Below are 12,806 nucleotides of genomic sequence, written 5' to 3' on the forward strand. Positions count from 1 at the left end.
GTGTGGCTGGGCAGAAGAATCTCATATGTCTAACAGAGTTCCCTGTGCCCTGGGGGCCATCGGAGCTGAGCAGTGGTTCCCGTGCACTTGGAAGGGCCCTGGAAGCAGCTGAGAGAGGGGGTGAGACTTCAGAACAAGGGACAACTTAGCAGTGGCCTGCGTAGGTGGGTGACTCCTCCTCAGATAGAAGTAAAGTTGTCTCAACAGATGTCAGCATGGATAAGTGATGATGCACCCCAGATGCTCCCCACAAGATCCCTAGAACTGAGACACCACCCCCAGAGAAATAGGAAAATCTCAACTTACCTGAGATTAAGGTCTCCCACCCAATATGGGAGATCATAGCAGAGAGTGAGCTCGTTTAACCAAAATAAAGCTAACTTTCTTGCTCACCTGAGCTCATGGACTGAACTTGGACCACTGTTGCACTTTCCACATGATATTATGCTTGTCTCTTTATATTACTTTCCTCTCCTTGAGACTGTAACTGGAGGTCAGGGATAAGGTCTGATTCACCTGGAATCAGCGACCTCCTGGCCCAGAGTAGGGGCTTGGTGAAAATTTGTTAAATATTGACTGTAAGCTCCCTGAGGGCAGGGAAAGAAAGAGGGCTACACGGCTGAGCACCTACAATGGGTAAAGCCCTGTGCTGTGTTATCCACATTGGCTGCCATGAGAGGTCAGACTATGATTATCCCATTTTGCAGATAAGCGCATTAACAGCCAGAATTTACTGAGCACTCACCAGGCACCAGGCACTTCACAGATACTAACTCGTGTAATCCTCACTACAAGCTGATGAGGCCGACACTATTGTTACCCCCATTTTACAGATGGGGAAGCTGAGGCATGGAGCACTGACGTGATTGTGATGGGATTTGAATCCAGGCTGCATGATTCCAACACCCCTGGGCCCATTCCCAGCCCTGTGCCCATGCTCCCTGCATGGTCCACTCTTCCTCTTTAATCCCTGCCCATCTCACTGGTGAACTCTTCACAACCTCCACACCTACTCTGACTTCCTTGATGCTCAAGAATGGAAATATTCATTCTTCCCTCCTTCACTCCTTTGCTCCCATAACACTTTATTTTTAGGATTTGTATAAGTAAGGATTTTGTTTATCTGCATGTAAGAGAAAATCCTAAGTAATAGTGGCATAAGAAATAAGAAGTTTGTTTCTTTCTTATGTAAAATAAGTATAAAGATATATAATCCGGGGCTGATAGAGCAGCTCCATTGTGTTGGTGACTAAGGCTATTTTATCTGTTCCATCATCCTAGTATTGTGATCCCTTCACAAGGTGACAGTATAGGTCAAAAGGGTTACTAAAGCTCCAGCCATTGCATCTACATTCCAAGTAGCAGAGAATAGAAAAGGAGATTGGCTGTTCCCTTTAAAAAGACTTCCCAGAAACCCCCACAACATTTCCCCTTACATCTCATGGACCAAAATTTTGTCACATGATCACAACTCACTACAAGGGAGGCTGGGAAATACAATCTTTTAGTTGGAAGTTGAGAGAATGGCTATTAAGAAGAAAATCAGTCTCTGCCATATCATCAGGTTAGCATTTATCACATCATATATGGGATGGTTTATTTGAATATCTGTCTCCACAGCTAGAATTTCTTGAGGGCAGATTCTTGTCATCTGCATCCACATATCCCCAAATCTAGCACACATTGGAGACACTTCTAATGGAGGAGTAGGCAACTAGGTATTACATTGCTTTGGAAGTTCTGATTCCCCTTGTATGGTTCTCTGGCCACAACAAGTCTCCAGTAATTGTTAAACTGAAATAAATTTAAATGTTCTTGTCCTCAATTTCCTCATTTTCAAAATGGGTAAAAATGACCTCAAAAGTCAATCTCAGTTTGGACATACTCAGTGTTTGTTATATAAAATTGGAAATAGTTATGTTAAAAAATGAAAACCTTGCCAGTTAGGTACTGTGTATAGCTTTTGTTCTTTCTCTGATTCTTCTGTATAAACACACACATATATATATATATATATATATGCTTTGCATATAAATAGAACCCACTGTACATACCATTCTATAAATAGCTGTTTCACTTACTAACATATGAAGTGATTTGTGCTTACGTCCATGACAAACTAGCTTGTAGAGATCAATCCTCTCAATAAACAACTAGAAAACCTAGATAAAATTGTTGAAAAGAAAAATAAAATCTGTTAGAAGGCTTCAAAGAGCTATCCAGAAAGCCAGGACTTGAGGAATCAAGATCCCAGAGTAAGAGAAACACATGGAGGTGAGCCCGATATTCTAGGTGCTTTTCCATGAATTTGCCAATTTCAAAGTAGCTGGATGGAGAGACTGAGCAGAAAGAAGACGCTAAGACACAGAGAGGCCAAGCAGAGTTTTCCACAGTCTCACAGGGCCGGAGAGACAAAAATAATTTTTGCTGAACACATTTCTGGGCCATTACATGTTCCCCTGGAGCATATATGAACATTCACTGGAGGTCACAGAACTTATCCATACTAGAATTTCCGCACTGGAAAGAACTCCAGAGATAATGTAACCAAACACTTCATTTTGTGGAGGTAGCAACTGAGGCCCAGAGATGTTGAGTGACTTGCCCAGGGTCATACAGCAAACGGGTACAGCCTCCTGGTGCAACCCCTTCTTGCACTGTATCGCTCTGTAGCTGTTGCTGCTCTTCCAGCCTTCAGCTCCCCATTCCTCTCCACACGCCCTAGCCAGAGAGAGAGAAACAGACAGAGAGAGAGGGAGAGAGATATCAATTTAACCTCACTTCTGATTGTGATCTTTTAATAAGTGAAAGTGCTTTTTAAAAAAGAAACCAACACAAACCCTTTTATAAATTACTGGGCATTTTTCCTAATTAACAAAGTAATACAAATTTATTAATGAAATGTTAGAAAACGTACAGATAAGTGAAAACCGAAAGCACCCACAAATTTTTCTCTCCTTCCCATCTAGCCCTGATACGGCCACTTTAAGCTCTTTAATACATAAATATGTATATTTTTTCACAAAATGAGTTTATGCACACCTAGTCACTTATAACTTGCTCCTTTAACATTCGTATCATAATCAGGTTTCACATAATTCTGTATTCTCTAATATGATATCTGTATCTCTAATATCTGTATAATAGCTCACTCTATCGATGTACCATAATTTATTTGACAATCCCCTATGGTTAGACGTCTGGATTCTTTTCAGTCTTTTACTATTATATGCAATCCTGTGATGAACATCTTTATGCATATCTTAGTGACAGCCATGATTATTTTCTCAGGAAAAATGCTTAGACTATGGAATAATAGTCTGAACATTTTTAAAGCTCTCAACCCCTGGCTCCAAATTACCTTCCAGGAAGCCTGTAGCAAGGTACACTCCCCGCAGCAGTGTGTACGCAAAACCCATGTGCTTTACTTGAGGGGGGATGGAGGGAGCAGCCTTGTCATTCCAGCTTGATGTGCGCCATTCTTGCTCACCTTCCTTGACACACAGAGCTTCACAGCATGCCAGTCTAATTAATTTAGAGTGGAGAAGTTAGACTACCTGCCCAAGGCCAGAAACTCTAGAACTGAGTCAAGGGTCAAGTTGAAAGGATCAATTTTGACAACGCTAAATCACATGCTTGCTACCTGGTCCACTTTAGCCCTGAAGGAGACACAGCTGCTCTCACAAACTAGCCAGGAAAGTAAACAAGGGAAGGGCCATCTTGCCTACTTTGGGCAGGCGTATGAAAAATGCCCACTTGGGTCTCTCCGCCTCCAGAGTGCAGTCCCCTGAGGAAGTGGCCAGGTTCATAATATGATGGGTGGGGAGCTGGACTGGCACTCTGCCAGGTCTACCAGTCCACAGCTTGGTGCATAGTTGGAGCCCAATGTGAGTGGCATCATTTCCTCTGGGGCTTAAGCGCTTTGCAGTTTTCCAGTCTCCCCTGTGCAAATGAGAAGATAACTCCCTTGGTTAGTAGGGGATCTCAATGTTGTCAGCTAAGACTTTAACTGAGATTGGTTTCAGGTCAAAAGACACAGATTCTGTGACTGATCAGCTGGGTTCTGTGGCTGGTTGCAGGGTCACCTTGGGCAAGTCCCCTCCCTTCTCTGGACCTTCTTAGTTTCCCCACGTGAACAAGGAAGCAGTTGGCCTAGATTTGGTGGGATGTGTATCCTGTTGCTTAGAGGAGAGGAAAGAATGGAGGGACTCAGTTCCGGAGCACCCACCAGAGGCAAACACTTTGCATACGTAAGAGTATCTAACACACAATGGCTCTGTGAGGAAGTAGACATCTGTGCCTGTCCAGCACCGATGCCCTGTTGTTTTGTTAATAGCACCCTGATTTTCTTTTACAAAACCATCCCTAGCCCACTTCTAGTCCTGTGACTTGGGAGGGGCTGACCCCCCCTCCAGTTGTAAGCATGTGACTCAGGTTTGGCCAATGAGAGCAACCATGATGGTTTCAGGGCTGGGCATGTGACCCAAGCCAGGACAATGGGAGTCAACCCTAGGATTTTTGCTGGAGGTTTGGGGAAGGAAGTGATCTCTTGGCTTGCGATTGCTTAACTGGCCATTTCTGCATCCCTGTGGAGAGACCCAGCCTGCTAATAAAACCGATACGAAAGCAAACAGTCAAGAGATAGAGAGAGACAGATTTATGACAACTTCCCTTGAGCTTCTGACATGGTCTGCATCTGAATCCAGAATGACTTCCTGCATTTTTCAGTTTAAAGCCCCTTTTGGCTAAAGCTAGTTATAAGTGGGTTTAATGTACCCTGCTACCAAAAGATCATCACTGAAATCCTGGATGTGGCACAGGCGTTATTATTCTCATTTACAGGCGAGGAAGCAGAGGCTCAGAGAAGCAAAGTAAGCAGAGAACTAACAAGTGGCAGAGTAGATATTTTTTATCTACTTCTTTTTTAAATTAAAGTATAATTAACTTACAATGTTGTGTTAGTTTCAAGTGTAGAGCAAAGTGATTCGTTATACATGTATTCTTTTTCAGATTCTTTTCCATTATAAGTTATTACAAGATATTGTTTATAGTTCCCTGTGCTATACAGTAGGTCCTTGTTTTTTTATACCTATTTTATATATAATAGTGTGTATATGTTAATCCCAAACTTGTAATTTATCTTTACTTCTTTTTAATCCATACCTCTAGTCTCTACGCAGGGGCTCAAGTGGTTCCCCCTTTTTAGTTTTCTTTCACAAACCACAGAAGTAGGAATAGGCTTGTGGAGCCAGACTGATCCAGGTTCCAGACCTGGTTCAGCTGCTTCCTACCTGTCTGATCTCGAAGTGACTCACTAGCTGTATTCTCTGAACAAGTCTCCTCATCTCTTTGTGCCTCAGTTTTCTCTTCTGCAAAATAGGATAATAGTACCTACCTCATGGGATTGTTGTGAGCAGATATATTAGATTATGTAACACTCTTAGAATAGCCTGACACAGGGTAAGTCTGACACAAGGGCTAACCATTTTTCTTCTGCTGTCTGTATGCTCTTAGTAAGTTGGCTACTCCCTCTCCACCCCACACACCCAGGATATGGCCTGAGTTATCTCATGATACATCAGTCTCAAATGGCACAAGAAAACAACACATACCCTAGTCACCAGGGGCTTCAATAATGTCTGACATACTGTTTCTCAAATGCTGATGTTTCTAAAAGTGCTGATCACTATGGACTGAGCAGGCCTAAAACCAGCCCAAGAAGTGAAACTTTGGAGAGGAATTCCAAATAATCAAGCCTCTGCTGAGTTGCAGAAAGGAGAGAGGGGATGGATGTAGACCCAGCCATTTCCGAGGTATTTTTCCCCCTTCACTCCTATCAGCTGTAGAGAGCAGAAATGCATTTCCTCAAGAGTTTATAACAGTTGTGATTGGTTCAAGATGGCGGATTAGAAGGATGTGCTGTCACTCCCTCTTGCGAGAGCACCGGAATCACAACTAACTGCTGAACAATTATTGACAGGAAGACACTGGAACTCACCAAAAAAGATACCCCACATCCAAAGACAAAGGAGAAGCCACAGTGAGACAGTAGGAAGGGCGCAATCACAATAAAATCAAATCCCATAACTGCTGGGTGGGTGACTCACAAACTGGAGAACACTCACACCACAGAATTCCACCCACTAGAGTGAAGGTTCTGAGCCCCACGTCAGGCTTCCCGACCTGGGGGCCCGGCAACGGGAGGAGGAATTCCTAGAGAATCAGACTTGGAAGGCTAGCGGGATTTGATTGCAGGACTTTGATAGGACTGGGGGAAACAGAGACTCCCCTCTTGGAGGGCACACACAAAGTAGTGTGTGCATCAGTATGCAGGGGAAGGAGCAGTGACCCCATAGGAGACTGAACCAGACCTACCTGCTAGTGTTGAAGGGTCTCCTGCAGAGGTGGGGGGTGGCTGTGTCTCACCGTGAGGACAAGGACACTGGCAGCAGAAGTTCTGGGAAGTACTCCTTGGTGTGAGCCCTCCCAGAGTCGAGCATTAGCCCCACCAAAGAGCAAGTAGGCTCCAGTGTTGCGTTGCCTCAGGCCAAACAACCAACAGGGAGGGAACACAGCCCCACACATCAGCAAACAAACGGATTAAAGTTTTACTGAGCTCTTCCCACCAGAGCAACACCCTGCTCTACCCACCACCAGTCCTTCCCATCAGGAAACTTGCACAACCCTCTTAGATAGCCTCATCCACCAGAGAGCAGACAGCAGAAGCAAGAAGAACTACAATCCTGCAGCCTGTGGAACAAAAACCACATTCACAGAAAGATAGACAAGATGAAAAGGCAGAGGATTAGGTACCAGATGAAGGAACAAGATAAAACCCCTGAAAAACAACTAAATGAAGTGGAGATAGGCAACTTTCCAGAAAAAGAATTCAGAATAATGATAGTGAAGATGATCCAGGACCTCGGAAAAAGAATGGAGGCAAAGATCAAGAAGATGCAAGAAATGTTTAACAAAGACCAAGAAGAATTAAAGAACAGACAGAGATGAACAATACAATAACTGAAATGAAAAATCCACTAGAAGGAATCAATAGCAGAATAACTGAGGCAGAAGAACGGACAAGTGACCTGGAAGACAGAATGGTGGAATTCACTGCTGCAGAACAGAATAAAGAAAAAAGAATGAAAAGAACCGAAGACAGCCTCAGAGACCTCTGGAACAACATTAAACGGAACAACATTCGCATTGTAGGGGCCCCAGAAGGAGAAGAGAGAGAGAAAGAACCTGAGAAAATATTTGAAGAGATTATAGTCGAAAACTTCCCTAACATGGGAAAGGAAATAGCCACTCAAGTCCAGGAAGTGCAGAGTCCCATACAGGATAAACCCAAGCAGAAACATGCCGAGACACATAGTAACCAAATTGGCAAAAATCAAAGACAAAGAAAAATTATTGAAAGCAGCAAGGGAAAAACGACAAATAACATACAAGGGAACTCCCATAAGGTTAACAGCTGATTTCTCAGCAGAAACTCTACAAGCCAGAAGGGAGTGGCATGACATATTTAAAGTGATGAAAGGGAAGAACCTACAACCAAGATTACTCTACCTGGCAAGGATCTCATTCAGATTTGATGGAGAAATCAAAAGCTTTCCAGACAAGCAAAAGCTAAGAGAATTCAGCACCACCAAACCAGGTCTACAACAAATGTTAAAGGAACTTCTCAAAGTGGGGAACACAAGAGAAGAAAAGGACGTACAAAAACAAACCCAAAGGGCTTCCCTGGTGGCGCAGTGGTTGAGGGTCCGCCTGCCGATGCAGGGGACACGGGTTCGTGCCCTGGTCTGGGAAGATCGCACATGCCGCGGAGCGGCTGGGCCGGTGGGCCATGGCTGCTGAGCCTGCGCGTCTGGAGCCTGTGCTCCGTAGCAGGAGAGGCCACAGCAGTGAGAGGCCCGCATACCGCAAAAAAGTAAATAAATAAATTAATTAAATTAAAAAAAAAACCAAAACAATTAAGAAATGGTAATAGGAACATACATATCAATAATTACCTTAAATGTGAATGGATTAAACGCTCCAACCAAAGGACACAGGCTTGCTGAATGGATACAAAAACAAGACCCATATATATGCTGTCTACATACAAGAGACCCAATTCAGACCCAATTCAGACCTAGGGACACATACAGACTGAAAGTGAGGGGATGGAAAAAGATATTCCATGCAAATGGAAATCAAAAGAAAGCTGGAGTAGCAATACTCATATCAGATAAAATAGACTTCAAAATAAAGAATGTTACAAGAGACAAGGAAGGACACTACATCATGATCAAGGGATCAATCCAAGAAGGAGATACAATAATTATAAATATATATGCACCCAACATAGGAGCACCTCAATACATAAGGCAACTGCTAACAGCTATAAAAGAGGAAATTGACAGGAACACAATAATAGTGGGGGACTTTAACACCTCACTTACACCAATGGACAGATGATCTAGACAGAAAATTAAAAAGGAAACTCAAGCTTTAAATGACACAATAGACCAGATCGATTTAATTGATATTTATAGGACATTCCATCCGAAAACAGCAGATTACACTTTCTTCTCAAGTGCGCACGGAACGTCCTCCAGGATAAATCACATCTTGGGTCACAAATCAAGCCTCAGTAAATTTAAGAAAATTGAAATCATATCAAGCATCTTTTCTGACCACAATGCTATGAGATTAGAAATCAATTACAGGGAAAAAAAACGTAAAAAACACAAACACATGGAGGCTAAACAATACGTTACTAAATAACCAAGAGATCGCTGAAGAAATCAAAGAGGAAATCAAAAAATACCTAGAGACAAATGACAATGAAAATACTATGATCCAAAACCTATGGGATGCAGCAAAAACAGTTCTAAGAGGGACATTTATAGCAATACAAGCCTACCTCAATAAACAAGAAAAATCTCAAATAAATAACCTAACCTTACACCTAAAGGAACTAGAGAAAGAAGAAGAAACAAAACCCAAAGATAGTAGAAGGAAAGAAATCATGAAGATCAGAGCAGAAATAAATGAAATAGAGACAAAGAAAATAATAGCAAAGATCAATAAAACTAAAAGCTGGTTCTCTGAGAAGATAAACAGAATTGATAAACAATTAGACAGACTCATCAAGAAAAAGAGGGAGAGGACTCAAATCAATAAAATTAGAAATGAAAAAGGAGAAGTTACAACAGACACCACAGAAATACAAAGCATCCTAAGAGACTACTACAGGCAACTCTATGCCAATAAAATGGACAACCTGGAAGAAATGGACAAATTCTTTGAAAGGTATAACCTTGCAAGACTGAACCAGGAACAAATAGAAAATCTGAACAGACCAATCACAAGTAATGAAATTGAAACTGTGATTAAAAATCTTCCAACAGGGCTTCCCTGGTGGCGCAGTGGTTGAGAGTCCACCTGCCGATGCAGGGGATGTGGGTTTGTGCCCCGGTCCGGGAGGATCCCACATGCCGCGGAGCGGCTGGGCCTGTGAGCCATGGCCGCTGAGCCTGTGCGTCTGGAGCCTGTGCTCCGCAACGGGAGTCTACAACAGTGAGAGGCCTGCGTACCGCAAAAAAAAAAAAAAAAAAAAAATTCTTCCAACAAACAAAAGTCCAGGACCAGATGGCTTCACAGGCAAATTCTGTCAAACATTTAGAGAAGAGTTAACACCCATCCTTTTCAAATCCTTCCAAAAACTTGCAGAGGAAGGAACACTCCCAAACTCATTCCATGAGGCCACCATCACCCTGATACCAAAACCAGACAAAAATACTACAAAAAAGAAAATTACAGACCAGTATCACTGATGAATATAGATGCAAAAATCCTCAACAAAATACTAGCAAACAGAATCCAACAACACATTAAAAGGATCAGACACCATATTCAAGTGGGATTCATCCCAGGGATGCAAGGATTCTTCAATACATGCAAATCAATCAATGTGATACACCATATTAACAAATTGAAGAAGAAAACCCATATGATCATCTCAATAGATGCAGAAAAAGCTTTTGACGAAATTCAACACCCATTTATGATAAAAACTCTCCAGAAAGTGGGCATAGAGGGAACCTACCTCAACATAATAAAGGCCATATACGACAAACCCACAGCAAACATTGTTCTCAATGGTGAAAAACTGAAAGCATTTCTTCTAAGATCTGGAACAAGACAAGGATGTCCACTCTCACCACTATTATTCAACATAGTTTTGGAAGTCCTAGCCACGGCAATCAGAGAAGAAAAAGAAATAAGAGGAATACAAATTGGAAAAGAAGAAGTAAAACCGTCACTGTTTGCAGATGACATGACACTATACATAGAGAATCCTACAGATGCCACCAGAAAACTAGTAGAGCTAATCAATGAATTTGGTAAAGTTGCAGGATACAAAATGAATGCACAGAAATCTCTTGCATTCCTATACACTAATGATGAAGAATCTGAAAGAGAAATTAAGGAAACACTCCCATTTACCATTGCAACAAAAAGAATAAAATACCTAGGAATAAACCTACCTTGGGAAACAAAAGACCTGTATGCAGAAAACTATGACACTGATGCAAGAAATTAAAGATGATACAAACAGATGGAGAGATATACCATGTTCTTGGATTGGAAGAGTCAATATTGTGAAAATGGCTATACCACCCAAAGCAATCTACAGATTCAATACAATCCCTATTAAATTACCAATGGCATTTTTTACAGAACTAGAACAAAAAATCTTAAAATTTGTATGGAGACACAAAAGACCTCGAATAGCTAAAGCAGTCTTCAGGGAAAAAAATGGAGCTGGAGGAATCAGACTCCCTGACTTGAGACTATACTACAAAGCTACAGTAATCAAGACAATATGCCACTGGTACAAAAACCAAAATACAGATCAATGGAACAGGATAGAAAGCCCAGAGATAAACCCACACACTTATGGTCAACTAATCTATGACAAAGGAGGCAAAAATATACAATGGAGAAAAGACAGTCTCTTCAATAAGTGGTGCTGGGAAAACTGGACAGCTCCATGTAAAAGAATGAAATTAGAACACTCCCTAACACCATACACAAAAATAAACTCAAAATGGATTAGAGACCTAAATGCAAGATCGGACACTGTAAAACTCTTAGAGGAAAACATAGGAAGAACAGTCTTTGACATAAATCACAGCGAGATCTTTTTTGATCCACCTCCTAGAGTAATGGAAATAAAAATAAACAAATGGGACCTAATGAAACTTAGGTCCTTTGCAAAGCAAAGGAAACCACGAACAACATGAAAAGACAACCCTCAGAATGGGAGAAAATATTTGCAAACGAACCAACAGACAAAAGATTAATCTCCAAAATATATAAACAGCTCATGCAGCTCAATATTAAAAAAAACAAACAACCCAATCCAAAAATGGACAGAAGACCTAAATAGACATTTCTCCAAAGAAGACATACAGATGGCCAAGAAGCACGTGAAAAGCTGCTCAACATCACTAATTATTAGAGAAATGCAAATCAAAACTACAATGAGGTTATTACCTCACACCAGTTAGAATGGGCATCATCAGGAAATCTACAAACAACAAATGCTGGAGAGGGTGTGGAGGGTGTGCACTGTTGGTGGGAATGTAAATTGATACAGCCACTATGGAGAACAGTATGGAGGTTCCTTAAAAAACTAAAAGTAGAATTACCATATGACCCAGCAATCCCACCACTGGGCATATACCCAGAGAAAACCATATTTCAAAAAGACACATGCACTCCAGTGTTCATTGCAGCACTATTTACAATTACCAGGTCATGGAAGCAACCTAAATGCCCAGCAACAGATGAATGGATAAAGAAGATATGGTACATATATACAATGGAATATTACTCAGCCATAAAAAGGAACAAAATTGGGTCATTTGTAGAGACGTGGATGAATCTAGAGACTGTCATACGGAGTGAAATAAGTCAGAAAGAGAAAAACAAATATCGTATATTAACGCATATATGTGGAACCTAGAAAAATCATACAGATGAACTGGTTTGCAGGGCAGAAATTGAGACATAGATGTAGAGAACAAACGTATGGTCACCAAGGGGGAAAGCGGCGTGTGTGTGTGTGTGTGTGTGTGTGTGTGTGTGTGTGTGTGATGAATTGGGAGATTGGAATTGACATATATACACTAATGTGTATAAAATGCATAACTAATAAGAACCTGCTGTATAAAAATATAAATTTAAAAAATTTTTAAAAATTTAAAAAGTTTATAACAGTTGCTACCACAAGTGCTAACTCAGTTCCAAAGGGTGTATCAGTCTGGTAAAGTGTAAAATATGGGGGCCCTGGAGACTCACCAGGGAATGGGAGGGGGCTTACTATGGATTCAGGGTGAGTTCTGGTTGTGGGGTTATGCTAATGCACAGGGGGCTGGTCAGAGGAACAAATGGGGAATCCTTTGCCTCTCAGTTTCATGAAAGTCAGAGCTGGGGCCCAGGATAGTAACATGGTCTGTCAGTTATCCAGAATCCAAAGTCTCCTATTTCTGGGCATTACCATCAGCCCTTTAATCCCCACCTTGTAGACAGGCTCAGTGGTCTGTGAGCTACCATTTATGGAGCACTTGCTAAGTCCTTTACATAAATGGCCTCATGGAACTTACCAGCAGCCCCATCAAGTTGAAGATTACAGTACAGTAATTACGACTTTGGATCTTGTAGCCAGGCTGCATAGGTTGGATTCCCAGTTCTCCTGTGTGACCTTGAGTAAGTTGCTTAACCTCTCTGTACCCCAGTTTTCTTCTCTG

This window comes from Tursiops truncatus, chromosome 10 (genome assembly GCF_011762595.2).
Source record: "Tursiops truncatus isolate mTurTru1 chromosome 10, mTurTru1.mat.Y, whole genome shotgun sequence".
In the NCBI taxonomy this organism is placed as follows: Eukaryota; Metazoa; Chordata; class Mammalia; order Artiodactyla; family Delphinidae; genus Tursiops; species Tursiops truncatus.